Raw genomic sequence first — 14135 nt, forward strand, 5'->3', positions numbered from 1 at the left:
GGGATGTTCTCTGTTTAGTGAGTCCTCCAGATCAGAGGCAGTAGGGATGACCAGGGATGTTCTCTGTTTAGTGAGTCCTCCAGATCAGAGGCAGTAGGGATGACCAGGGATGTTCTCTGTTTAGTGAGTCCTCCAGATCAGAGGCAGTAGGGATGACCAGGGATGTTCTCTGTTTAGTGAGTCCTCCAGATCAGAGGCAGTAGGGATGACCAGGGATGTTCTCTGTTTAGTGAGTCCTCCAGATCAGAGGCAGTAGGGATGACCAGGGATGTTCTCTGTTTAGTGAGTCCTCCAGATCAGAGGCAGTAGGGATGACCAGGGATGTTCTCTGTTTAGTGAGTCCTCCAGATCAGAGGCAGTAGGGATGACCAGGGATGTTCTCTGTTTAGTGAGTCCTCCAGATCAGAGGCAGTAGGGACTGACCAGGGATGTTCTCTGTTTAGTGAGTCCTCCAGATCAGAGGCAGTAGGGATGACCAGGGATGTTCTCTGTTTAGTGAGTCCTCCAGATCAGAGGCAGTAGGGAGGAAGAGGGATATTCTCTTGATAGGGGTGTGAATTGGACCATTTTCCTGTCCTGTTAAGCGTCCAAAATACAACTACTACTTTTGGGTGTCAGGGAAAATGTATGGAGTAAAAAATACAGAATTTTCTAAAGGAATGTAGTGAAGTAAAAGCAGTCAAAATAATGAAATAGTAAAGTACATCTACCCCCCACCCAAAATGTCTTCAGTATTTTACACCACTGACTATTTGCATGCTGTTTGAATCAAGCACACTGTCCTACCGCCGCGCATGCGTGTGGTGTCCACCGAAACTTGGCGTGCATCGATGCTGTATATGAGCTCAGGCGAAGGAACTGAGTGAGGCAGTTTTATAGTTGCGCGCCTCAGACATGGACGGGACAGAGAGGAGTCGGAAGAGCTGCGCTGAGACGGACCAGGCGCAACAGCCCATGATGGAACTCAATGGAAAGGATAAGAGTGACTCGCCGTCAGATAGAGTCACGCTTAAAAAAGAAATCGGACTCCTCAGCGCATGTGCCATTATTATTGGTGAGAAAAATAAACAGCGTTTTATTATAGCCTACTTCTTATGATGTGAACACAGTGGCTTTTGAAAGAGTAGCAAGGTTGTGGACATGTGGTTGACTGGCTCGCGGTCTATTGAGGATTAAAGGAGAGTAGTATAGACTCTTATCTGGTTTCTGTTCTTCCGCTTCATTCAGACATGCGGATTTGGTTCTAGTAGTATAGACTCTTATCTGGTTTCTGTTCTTCCGCTTCATTCAGACATGCGGATTTTGTTCTAGTTATGTCGTTGATATCCCGTTATTTTAGTACACGCTATTACAGATATACAATTGTCCACGGAGAAATCAACTAGCTGCGTGGCGTAACATTACGCACAAACACGTTTAGTGGTTGATGAAGTCTAATCGTTACCACTGAGGCTGTAGCTTGAATGGTAACGTTACCTGCTTCTGAATATCAGAGTATCTCTGAATAGGCTACAAGTTCTGGTCGACGTAAGGGAAACATCCTGACGATGTTGCATCATATGAGAGGTGTAAGTACGGGACTTCAGGGCTACTCTACTGTTACAGACAATGCTTACGTGGCTGGATATCTCTCCGCTGATCTCGATGTGGTGCTTGGCCAAGTCGACCAAGTCGACCAGGCAGCGTACTGTATAACACGCCGGTCGACTTTATGAATGGTCCCCTGATCTGGAGGGATACCTACTTAGGGACCGTGTTCAATTTAGCTGTTAGCGCTAAAAACCCACACGGTCTCTGATGACGTTAAAGGTCGTTGTTGATCAAATATCATATTTAGGTGTATTATTAAAAAAAAATATGTATCCTAATGTTATTGAAACATGTATTATTCCACACTTTAGACATTGTATTTATCATTGAACACATTTTTCCACTTATCTACATTTTGTTGTTACAGCCTGAGTTTAAAATGGATTCAATATTTTTTTTTCTCACCCATCTACACACAATACCACCATAATGACATTTACTCATATTTATTGAAAAAGAAATACAGAAATATTTACATTTTATATAAGTATTCACACCCCTGAGTCAATACTTTGTAGAAGCACCTTTGGTGGCAATTACAGCTTTGAGTCATCTTGGGTATTTCTATCAGTTGTGAGTCATCTTGGTTGTCTGTATCAGCTTTGCACATCTAGATTTGGGGAGTTTCTCTCATTTTTCTTTGCAGATTTTCTCAAGCTCTGTTAAGTTAGATGGGGAGTGGTGGTGAACAGCAATCTTCAAGTCTTTCCATGGATTTTCAATGGGATTCAAGTCTGGGCTTTGGCTGGGCCACTCACGTTCACATTGTTGTTCTGAAGCCATTCCAGCGTTGCTTTGGCTGTATGCTTGGGGTCATTGTCTTGTTGGAACGTAAGTCTTCACCCCCCCAGTCTCAGGCCGCTTGCACTCTGAGGGTTCTCATCAAGGATTTGTCTGCTCTAGTCATTGTTCCCCTCTACCCCTTACCAGTCTCCCAGTCGCTGCCACTGAAAAGCATCACCCATAGCATGACGCTGCCACCACCATGCTTCACAGTAACGGATGTTGTTAGATGGGTGATGAGCTGTGTCTTGTTTTCTACAGACATAGCGGTTTGCATTCAGGCCAAAGAGTAACATATTTGTCTCGTCAGACCACAGGATCTTTTGCCTTTATGATCTCATTCTTTCACATTGCCTTTTTTTACAAAACTCCAGGTGTTCTGTCATGTGCCTTTTATTTTACAAAACTCCAGGTGTTCTGTCATGTGCCTTTTTTTACAAAACTCCAGGTGTTCTGTCATGTGCCTTTTTTACAAAACTCCAGGTGTTCTGTCACGTGCCTTTTTTTACAAAACTCCAGGCGTTCTGTCACGTGCCTTTTTTACAAAACTCCAGGTGTTCTGTCATGTGCCTTTTTTACAAAACTCCAGGTGTTCTGTCACGTGCAGGGTAGCCTGTGGTTAGAGCATTGGACAAAACTCGGAAGGTTGTGAGTTCAAACCCTGTCACTGACAAGGTACAAATCTGTTCTGTTCTGCCCTTGAACAAGTTAACCCACTGTTCCCACGGCCGTTTTTTAAAAATTTGTTCTTAACTGACTTGCCTGGTTAAAAACTCCAGGTGTTCTGTAAAAATTTTTTAAAAAAATTACAAAACTCCAGGTGTTCTGTCATGTGCCTTTTTTACAAAACTCCAGGTGTTCTGTCATGTGCCTTTTTTACAAAACTCCAGGTGTTCTGTCATGTGCCTTTTTCTTTTACAAAACTCCAGGTGTTCTGTCATGTGCCTTTTTTACAAAACTCCAGGTGTTCTGTCAAAGTGGCTTCCGTCTGTCCACTCTCCCATTTAATTGCAAAAATGCTCTCTGTTATGGTTTTTTACCCTTCCCCAGATATATTTTATTTTATTTTACGTTTATTTAACTAGGCAAGTCAGTTAAGAACAAATTCTTAATTTCAAACTCCAGGAACTGTTAACTGCCTGTTCAGGGGCAGAACTCAGGTGTTCTGTACCTTGTCAGCTTTTTTGAACTTGCATCCTTCCAGGTGTTCTGTCATGTGCTCTTTACCTGCTGGTTACTAGTCCACACTAAACTAGGCTACCTGCTGTTCTGTCCAACACTCTAACCACTAGGCTACCTGCTGGTTACTTTTACAAACTCCAGGTGTTGCTGTTACTAGTCCAACACTAACCACTAGGCTACCTGCTGGTTACTAGTCCAAAACCACTAGGCTTCCTGTCATGGTTTTCTTTACCCGAACTCTAACCACTAGGCTACCTGGTGTTCTGTCCAACACTCTAACCACTAGGCTTTTACTTCCAAAACTTGTACACTAAACTCTAACCACTAGGCTGTGCTGTCATGTGCCTTTTTTCCAACAAAACTAGGCTACCTGTCATGGTTACTGACCCGAAGCTCTAACCAAACTAGGCTACCTGTCTGTGTTACTAGTCCAACACTCTAACCAAACTCCAGGCTTCCTGCTGGTTACTTTCCAAAACTAACCACTAGGCTCCTGTCTGGTTTTTTTCCAACACTAACCACTAGGCTACCTGCTGGTTACTACCCACTAGGCTACCTGCTGGTTACTGTCCAACACTAACCACTGGCTACCTGCTGGTTATGGTCCAACCTAACCACTAGGCTACCTGATATATTTTATTTTAACACTTTATTTACTAGGCTACCTGCTGTTAAGAACAACACTTAACCACTGAGGCTACCTGCTGGTTAACTGCCTGTTCAGGGGCACTAACCACAGATTTGGCTACCTGCTGGTTACTAGTCCAACACTAACCACTAGGCTACCTGCTGGTTACTAGTCCAACACTAACCACTAGGCTACCTGCTGGTTACTAGTCCAACACTAACCACTAGGCTACCTGCTGGTTACTAGTCCAACACTAACCACTAGGCTACCTGCTGGTTACTAGTCCAACACTAACCACTAGGCTACCTGCTGGTTACTAGTCCAACACTAACCACTAGGCTACCTGCTGGTTACTAGTCCAACACTAACCACTAGGCTACCCTGCCGCCCCTAGGGTAGCCTATATGCCTCATCACAGTTCTATCTCAGAGATCTAGTTCCTTGGACTTCACGGTATAGTTTCTGCTCTGACATGCCCTGTCAACTGTTGGACCTTATATAGACATGCGTGTTTCTTTCTAAATCATGTCCAAACAATTTGATATGCCACAGGTGGACTCCAATCAAGTTGTAGTGCCGTCTCCATGACGATCAAAGGAAATTGAATGCACCTGGGCTTAATTTGGAGCGTCCTAGCAAAGTGGGGGGATTACTTGTTGTGGAAGTTTAGATATTTCTGTATTTCAATTTCAATAATTTAACAAAAATATCTAAAATCATGTTTCCACTTTGACCTGATGGGGTGTGAATAACCAGATGGGTGATGGGTGAGAATAACCAGATGGGTGAGAATAACGGGTTAAAACCCATTGTGAATTCAGGACGTACCATAACGACATGTGGAATAACTCAAGGGATATGAACACTTCCTGACACTGTACATGTTTTAGTCATTATTTATGTCTTAGACTATACTAACAGAACCCCCCCACACAGATCACCCCCCACTACAGACCACCCCCACTACTACTTAGACCCACCACTACTACAGATCACCCCCCTACTACCTAACACAGATACAGATCCCCCCCACAGATCACTACAGACCACCCCCCCACTACAGATCCCCCCTCCCCCCACTACAGATCACCCCCCTACAGATCACCTCTCCCCCACTACAGATCGCCTCTCTCCCCCACTACAGATCACCTCTCCCCCACTACAGATCACCTCTCTCCCCCACTACAGATCACCTCTCTCCCCCACTACAGATCACCTCTCTCACCCACTACAGATCACCTCTCTCCCCCCACTACAGATCACCTCTCTCCCCCACTACAGATCACCTCCCCCCACTACAGAGCACCTCTCTCCCCATTACAGAACACCCCCCCACTACAGATCACCTCTCTCCCATTACAAAACCCCCCCACTACAGATCACCCTCTCTCCACTACAGAACACCCTCTCCACTACAGATCACCCTCTCCACTACAGAACACCCTCTCCACTACAGAACACCCCCACTACAGATCACCCTCTCCCCCACTACAGAACACCCTCTCCACTACAGAATCCCCTCTCACCCCTCCACTACAGAACACCCTCTCCACTACAGAACACCCTCTCCACTACAGAACACCCTCCACTCAGAACACCCTCTCCACTACAGAACACCCCTACAGAACACCCTCTCCACTACAGAACACCCTCTCCACTACAGAACACCCCCCACTACAGAACACCCTCTCCACTACAGAACACCCCCCCACTACAGAACACCCCTCCACTACAGAACACCCCCCACTACAGAACACCCTCTCCACTACAGAACACCCCCACACTACAGATCACCCCCTCCACTACAGAACACACCTCTCCACTACATATCACCCCTCCCCCCCACTACACCCCCCCACTACAGATCACCTCTCCACTACAGAACACCCACCCTCTCCACTACAGAACACCCCCCCCACTACAGAACACCCTCTCCACTACAGAACACCCTCCCCACTACAGAACACCCTCTCCCCCACTACAGAACACCCTCTCCACTACAGAACACCCCTCCACTACAGAACACCCTCTCCACTACAGAACACCCTCTCCACTACAGAACACCCTCTCCACTACAGAACACCCCCTCCACTACAGAACACCCCCCCTACAGAACACCCTACAGAACACCCCTCCACTCCAACACCCTCCCCACTACAGAACACCCCCCACTAGAACACCCTCTCCACTACAGAACACCCTCTCCACCAGAACACCCCCTCCACTACCACCCTCTCCACTACAGAACACCCTCTCCACCACCCCCTCCACTACAGAACACCCCCCCCACTACAGAACACCCTCCTCCACCCTACTAGAACACCCTCTCCACTACAGAACACCCCCCACTCAGAACTCCACTACAGAACACCCTCTCCACTACAGAACACCCTCTCCACTACAGAACACCCTCCACTACAGAACACCCCCCACTACAGAACACCCTCAGAACACCCTCTCCCACTACAGAACACCCTCTCCCACTACAGAACCCTCTCCCCCTACAGAACACCCTCCACTACAGAACACCCCCCACTACAGAACACCCTCTCCACTACAGAACACCCCCACTCAGAACACCCCCCCACTACAGAACACCCCTCCACTACAGAACACCCTCTCCCACTACAGAACACCCTCTCCACTACAGAACACCCTCTCCACTACAGAACACCCTCTCCACTACAGAACACCCTCTCCACTACAGAACACCCCCTCCACTACAGAACACCCTCTCCCACTACAGAACACCCTCTCCCACTACAGAACACCCTCTCCACTACAGAACACCCCCCACTACAGAACACCCCCCCCACTACAGAACACCCCCTCCCCCCCTACAGAACACCCTCTCCCCACTACAGAACACCCTCCCCCTACAGAACACCCCCTCCACTACAGAACACCCTCCCCCCCTCTACAGAACACCCTACACAGAACACCCCTCCACCTCTACAGAACACCCTCCCCCCCCCCCTCTACAGAACACCCTCTCCACCCTCTCCCCTCTACAGAACACCCTCTCACAGAACACCCTCCCACTACAGAACACCCTCTCCACCCCTCCCCTCTACAGAACACCCTCTCCCCCTCCCTACAGAACACCCTCTCCACCCCTCCCCTCTACAGAACACCCTCTCCACCCTCCCCTCTACAGAACACCCTCTCCACCCTCCCCCACTACAGAACACCCTCCACCCTCCCCTCTACAGAACACCCTCTCCACCCCTCCCCCTCTACAGAACACCCTCTCCACCCCCCCTCTACAGAACACCAGAACACCCTCTCCACCCCCCCTACAGAACACCCTCTCCACCCTCCCCCTCAGAACACCCTCTCCACCCTCCCCCTCTACAGAACACCCTCTCAGATCACCCCTCCCCCTCTACAGAACACCCTCTCCACCCCCCCCTCTACAGAACACCCTCTCCACCCTCCCCTACAGAACACCCTCTCCACCCCTCCCCTTCTACAGAACACCCTCTCCACCCTCCCCTTCTACAGAACACCCTCTCCACCCTCCCCTTCTACAGAACACCCTCTCCACCCTCCCCCTCTACAGAACACCCTCTCCACCCCTCCCCTCTACAGAACACCCTCTCCACCCCTCCCCTCTACAGAACACCATCCTCCCCCCCTCCCCCTCTACAGAACACCATCCTCCCCCCCTCCCCCCCTCCCCCTCTACAGAACACCCTCTCCACCCCACTGTGTGACAGACTGGCCAACTCCTTTTAATTCAGAGTAGAGCTTGTCACAGTTCATGTTTTGTCTGCTTGCCAAGATACTTCGGAGTATTGTGAAACTGGTATGTTGAACCCTATTTCTGAGTAGTGGATTTATGCCACGTTCTGGTCAACTATATAATCCTGTCCCTTGTTCCACCCACGCTACTTACTCCACTTTACCTCAGCTAATCACATGGCTGGTGTTTACTGGCTGGAGGGTATTTACTAACCCAATATTGGGAGCGGTTTTATTTTTTTTTATCTTTACATTATCTGGGAAGGATATCTTTTGGACAAGGTCAAGTGCATTATGGGTAGTGTCTCAGTGCTCCTAATACAGTAGCACCATGCATTAAGGACAGTGTCTCAGTGTGCTCCTAATACAGTAGCACCATGCCATTGTCCCAGTGCTCCTAATACAGTAGCACCATGCATTAAGGACAGTGTCTCAGTGCTCCTAATACAGTAGCACCATGCATTAAGGACAGTGTCTCAGTGCTGTCCAGTGCTCCTAGTGCTCCTAATACAGTAGCACCATGCATTAAGGACAGTGTCTCAGTGCTCCTAATACAGTAGCACCATGCATTAAGGACAGTGTCTCAGTGCTCCTAGTGCTCCTAATACAGTAGCACCATGCATTAAGGACAGTGTCTCAGTGCTCCTGGTGCTCCTAATACAGTAGCACCATGCATTAAGGACAGTGTCTCAGTGCTCCTAGTGCTCCTAATACAGTAGCACCATGCATTAAGGACAGTGTCCCAGTGCTCCTAGTGCTCCTAATACAGTAGCACCATGCATTAAGGACAGTGTCTCAGTGCTCCCAGTGCTCCTAATACAGTAGCACCATGCATTAAGGACAGTGTCTCAGTGCTCCTAGTGCTCCTAATACAGTGCACCATGCATTAAGGACAGTGTCCCAGTGCTCCTAGTGCTCCTAATACAGTAGCACCATGCATTAAGGACAGTGTCCCAGTGCTCCTAATACAGTAGCACCATGCATTAAGGACAGTGTCCCAGTGCTCCTAATACAGTAGCACCATGCATTAAGGACAGTGTCCCATACAGTAGCACCATGCATTAAGGACAGTGTCTCAGTGCTCCTAGTGCTCCTAATACAGTAGCACCATGCATTAAGGCCAGTGTCTCAGTGCTCCTAGTGCTCCTAATACAGTAGCACCATGCATTAAGGACAGTGTCCCAGTGCTCCTAGTGCTGCATTAAGGACAGTGTCCCAATACAGTAGCACCATGCATTAAGGACAGTGTCCCAGTGCTCCTAATACAGTAGCACCATGCATTAAGGACAGTGTCTCAGTGCTCCTAGTGCTCCTAATACAGTAGCACCATGCATTAAGGACAGTGTCCCAGTGCTCCTAGTGCTCCTAATACAGTAGCACCATGCATTAAGGACAGTGTCCCAGTGCTCCTAATACAGTAGCACCATGCATTAAGGACAGTGTCTCAGTGCTCCTAATACAGTAGCACCATGCATTAAGGACAGTGTCCCAGTGCTCCTAATACAGTAGCACCATGCATTAAGGACAGTGTCTCAGTGCTCCTAGTGCTCCTAATACAGTAGCACCATGCATTAAGGACAGTGTCTCAGTGCTCCTAGTGCTCCTAATACAGTAGCACCATGCATTAAGGACAGTGTCTCAGTGCTCCTAGTGCTCCTAATACAGTAGCACCATGCATTAAGGACAGTGTCTCAGTGCTCCTAATGCTCCTAATACAGCACCATGCATTAAGGACAGTGTCCCAGTGCTCCTAGTGCTCCTAATACAGTAGCACCATGCATTAAGGACAGTGTCTCAGTGCTCCTAGTGCTCCTAATACAGTAGCACCATGCATTAAGGACAGTGTCACCATGCATTAAGGACAGTGTCTCCTAGTGCACCTAATACAGTAGCACCATGCATTTAAGGACAGTGTCTCAGTGCTCCTAGTGCTCCTAATACAGTAGCACCATGCATTAAGGACAGTGTCTCAGTGCTCCTAATACAGTAGCACCATGCATTAAGGACAGTGTCCCAGTGCTCCTAGTGCTCCTAATACAGTAGCACCATGCATTAAGGACAGTGTCTCAGTGCTCCTAGTGCTCCTAATACAGTAGCACCATGCATTAAGGACAGTGTCTCAGTGCTCCTAGTGCTCCTAATACAGTAGCACCATGCATTAAGGACAGTGTCTCAGTGCTCCTAGTGCTCCTAATACAGTAGCACCATGCATTAAGGACAGTGTCTCAGTGCTCCTAATACAGTAGCACCATGCATTAAGGACAGTGTCTCAGTGCTCCTAATACAGTAGCACCATGCATTAAGGACAGTGTCCCAGTGCTCCTAATACAGTAGCACCATGCATTAAGGACAGTGTCTCAGTGCTCCTAGTGCTCCTAATACAGTAGCACCATGCATTAAGGACAGTGTCTCAGTGCTCCTAATACAGTAGCACCATGCATTAAGGACAGTGTCTCAGTGCTCCTAGTGCTCCTAATACAGTAGCACCATGCATTAAGGACAGTGTCTCAGTGCTCCTAGTGCTCCTAATACAGTAGCACCATGCATTAAGGACAGTGTCTCAGTGCTCCTAGTGCTCCTAATACAGTAGCACCATGCATTAAGGACAGTGTCCCAGTGCAGTGCTCCTAATACAGTAGCACCATGCATTAAGGACAGTGTCTCAGTGCTCCTAGTTCTCCTAATACAGTAGCACCATGCATTAAGGACAGTGTCTCAGTGCTCCTAATACAGTAGCACCATGCATTAAGGACAGTGTCTCAGTGCTCCTAGTGCTCCTAATACAGTAGCACCATGCATTAAGGACAGTGTCTCAGTGCTCCTAGTGCTCCTAATACAGTAGCACCATGCATTAAGGACAGTGTCTCAGTGCTCCTAGTGCTCCTAATACAGTAGCACCATGCATTAAGGTCTCACAGTGTCCTAATACAGTAGCACCATGAATTAAGGACAGTGTCCCAGTGCTCCTAATACAGTAGCACCATGCATTAAGGACAGTGTCTCAGTGCTCCTAATACAGTAGCACCATGCATTAAGGACAGTGTCTCAGTGCTCCTAATACAGTAGCACCATGCATTAAGGACAGTGTCTCAGTGCTCCTAATACAGTAGCACCATGCATTAAGGACAGTGTCTCAGTGCTCCTAGTGCTCCTAATACAGTAGCACCATGCATTAAGGACAGTGTCTCAGTGCTCCTAATACAGTAGCACCATGCATTAAGGACAGTGTCCCAGTGCTCCTAATACAGTAGCACCATGCATTAAGGACAGTGTCTCAGTGCTCCTAATACAGTAGCACCATGCATTAAGGACAGTGTCTCAGTGCTCCTAGTGCTCCTAATACAGTAGCACCATGCATTAAGGACAGTGTCTCAGTGCTCCTAATACAGTAGCACCATGCATTAAGGACAGTGTCTCAGTGCTCCTAGTGCTCCTAATACAGTAGCACCATGCATTAAGGACAGTGTCTCAGTGCTCCTACTCCTAGTGTGCATCAGTGTCTCCCTAGTGCTCCTAATACAGTAGCACCATGCATTAAGGACAGTGTCTCAGTGCTCCTAGTGCTCCTAATACAGTAGCACCATGCATTAAGGACAGTGTCTCAGTGCTCCAGTGTCTCAGTGCTCCTAGTGCTCCTAATACAGTAGCACCATGCATTAAGGACAGTGTCTCAGTGTCTCAGTGCTCCTAATACAGTAGCACCATGCATTAAGGACAGTGTCTCAGTGCTCCTAGTGCTCCTAATACAGTAGCACCATGCATTAAGGACAGTGTCTCAGTGCTCCTAATACAGTAGCACCATGCATTAAGGACAGTGTCCTCAGTGCTCCAGTGTCTCAGTGCTCCTAATACAGTAGCACCATGCATTAAGGACAGTGTCTCAGTGCTCCTAATACAGTAGCACCATGCATTAAGGACAGTGTCTCAGTGCTCCTAATACAGTAGCACCATGCATTAAGGACAGTGTCTCAGTCTCCTAGTGCTCCTAATACAGTAGCACCATGCATTAAGGACAGTGTGTGCTCCTAGTGCTCCTAATACAGTAGCACCATGCATTAAGGACAGTGTCCTAGTGCTCCTAATACAGTAGCACCATGCATTAAGCTGTCCTAATACAGTAGCACCATGCATTAAGGACAGTGTCTCAGTGCTCCTAGTGCTCCTAATACAGTAGCACCATGCATTAAGGACAGTGTCCCAGTGCTCCTAATACAGTAGCACCATGCATTAAGGACAGTGTCTCAGTGCTCCTAATACAGTAGCACCATGCATTAAGGACAGTGTCCCAGTGCTCCTAGTGCTCCTAATACAGTAGCACCATGCATTAAGGACAGTGTCTCAGTGCTCCTAATACAGTAGCACCATGCATTAAGGACAGTGTCCCAGTGCTCCTAGTGCTCCTAATACAGTAGCACCATGCATTAAGGACAGTGTCTCAGTGCTCCTAATACAGTAGCACCATGCATTAAGGACAGTGTCCCAGTGCTCCTAGTGCTCCTAATACAGTAGCACCATGCATTAAGGACAGTGTCCCAGTGCTCCTAGTGCTCCTAATACAGTAGCACCATGCATTAAGGACAGTGTCCCAGTGCTCCTAATACAGTAGCACCATGCAGTGCCCAGTACAGTAGCACCATGCATTAAGGACAGTGTCCCAGTGCTCCTAGTGCTCCTAATACAGTAGCACCATGCATTAAGGACAGTGTCTCCAGTGCTCCTAATACAGTAGCACCATGCATTAAGGACAGTGTCCCAGTGCTCCTAGCACCATGCATTAAGGACAGTGTCCCAGTGCTCCTAGTGCTCCTAATACAGTAGCACCATGCATTAAGGACAGTGTCCCAGTGCTCCTAGTGCTCCTAATACAGTAGCACCATGCATTAAGGACAGTGTCCCAGTGCTCCTAATACAGTAGCACCATGCATTAAGGACAGTGTCTCAGTGCTCCTAATACAGTAGCACCATGCATTAAGGACAGTGTCTCAGTGCTCCTAGTGCTCCTAATACAGTAGCACCATGCATTAAGGACAGTGTCTCAGTGCTCCTAATACAGTAGCACCATGCATTAAGGACAGTGTCTCAGTGCTCCTAATACAGTAGCACCATGCATTAAGGACAGTGTCTCAGTGCTCCTAATACAGTAGCACCATGCATTAAGGACAGTGTCCCAGTGCTCCTAATACAGTAGCACCATGCATTAAGGACAGTGTCCCATTGCTCCTAGTCGTTATTTGATGTTTGTACCTATTTAGATTCAGATTCAGATTTTGTGCGCCGCCCTACGGGACTCCCGATCACGGCCCGTTGTGATACAGCCCGGGATCGAACCAGGGGTCTGTAGTGACGCCTGACCACTAAAAAAAATAGACCTGTGATGCTGGTTTCAGAAGGCAGACTGTAGCCATCTGTAAAAATCAGATGAACCAGTTCTCTACTGAAAACCTTCTATGCTGGAATGCAGAAGGCAGACTGTCATGTCACTCGCCAGGCTCCTCCATCTCCGTAGCAGATATATACAGGTCAACCTTTTCCTTCTCTGGTTGAAGGGCCTCATCTTCGAAGTCAGAGGCAGTGGTGTAGAACAGATCTGAACAGGAACCTGATTACAGAACTGATTTAACCTCAGATCTAATGCAACTGGACTCATTCATCTCCTTCTCATCTGAAGTCCTCAACACAGCTTCAGACACAAAGATGATTGGACCACAACAACCATTCTCATCTTCCTGGTTTAACTATCTCCTTCCTCAACTGTCCCACTAAGTACTGCTTCTCAGCCAGGATCCCCAGCCATCAGTACTATAGACATCAGATCTGAGCCAGGCCCCCCAGCCATCATTACTATAGACATCAGATCTGAGCCAGGCCAGGCTCACTACTATAGACCAGATCTGAGCCATCAGTCACTACTATAGACATCAGATCATCAGGCTCCCCAGCCATCTACTATAGACATCAGATCTGAGCCAGGCTCCCCAGCCATCAGTACTATAGACATCAGATCTGAGCCAGGCTCCCCAGCCATCATTACTATAGACATGTCTGAGCCAGGCTCCCCAGCCATCACTAACCCTGTCCAGGCTGAGCCCCAGCCATCTACCCAGGCTCAGCTTAGCATCCACTCATTCACCTCCTTCTCAGATCTGAAGGCTCCCCAATCACAGCTTCAGACACAAAGACATTGGACCACAACAACCATTCTCAGCCA

At 47.9% G+C, this 14135-nt stretch overlaps 1 pseudogene; it reads left to right on the forward strand.

Annotated features, from left to right (window-relative positions):
- Window positions 1-849: 849 nt before the first annotated feature.
- LOC135553429 (asc-type amino acid transporter 1-like) overlaps window positions 850-14135 on the forward strand; it is a 118605-nt pseudogene continuing 105319 nt past the window's right edge.

The sequence above is a fragment of the Oncorhynchus masou genome, chromosome 2, assembly GCF_036934945.1.
Source record: "Oncorhynchus masou masou isolate Uvic2021 chromosome 2, UVic_Omas_1.1, whole genome shotgun sequence".
Lineage (NCBI taxonomy): Eukaryota > Metazoa > Chordata > Actinopteri > Salmoniformes > Salmonidae > Oncorhynchus > Oncorhynchus masou.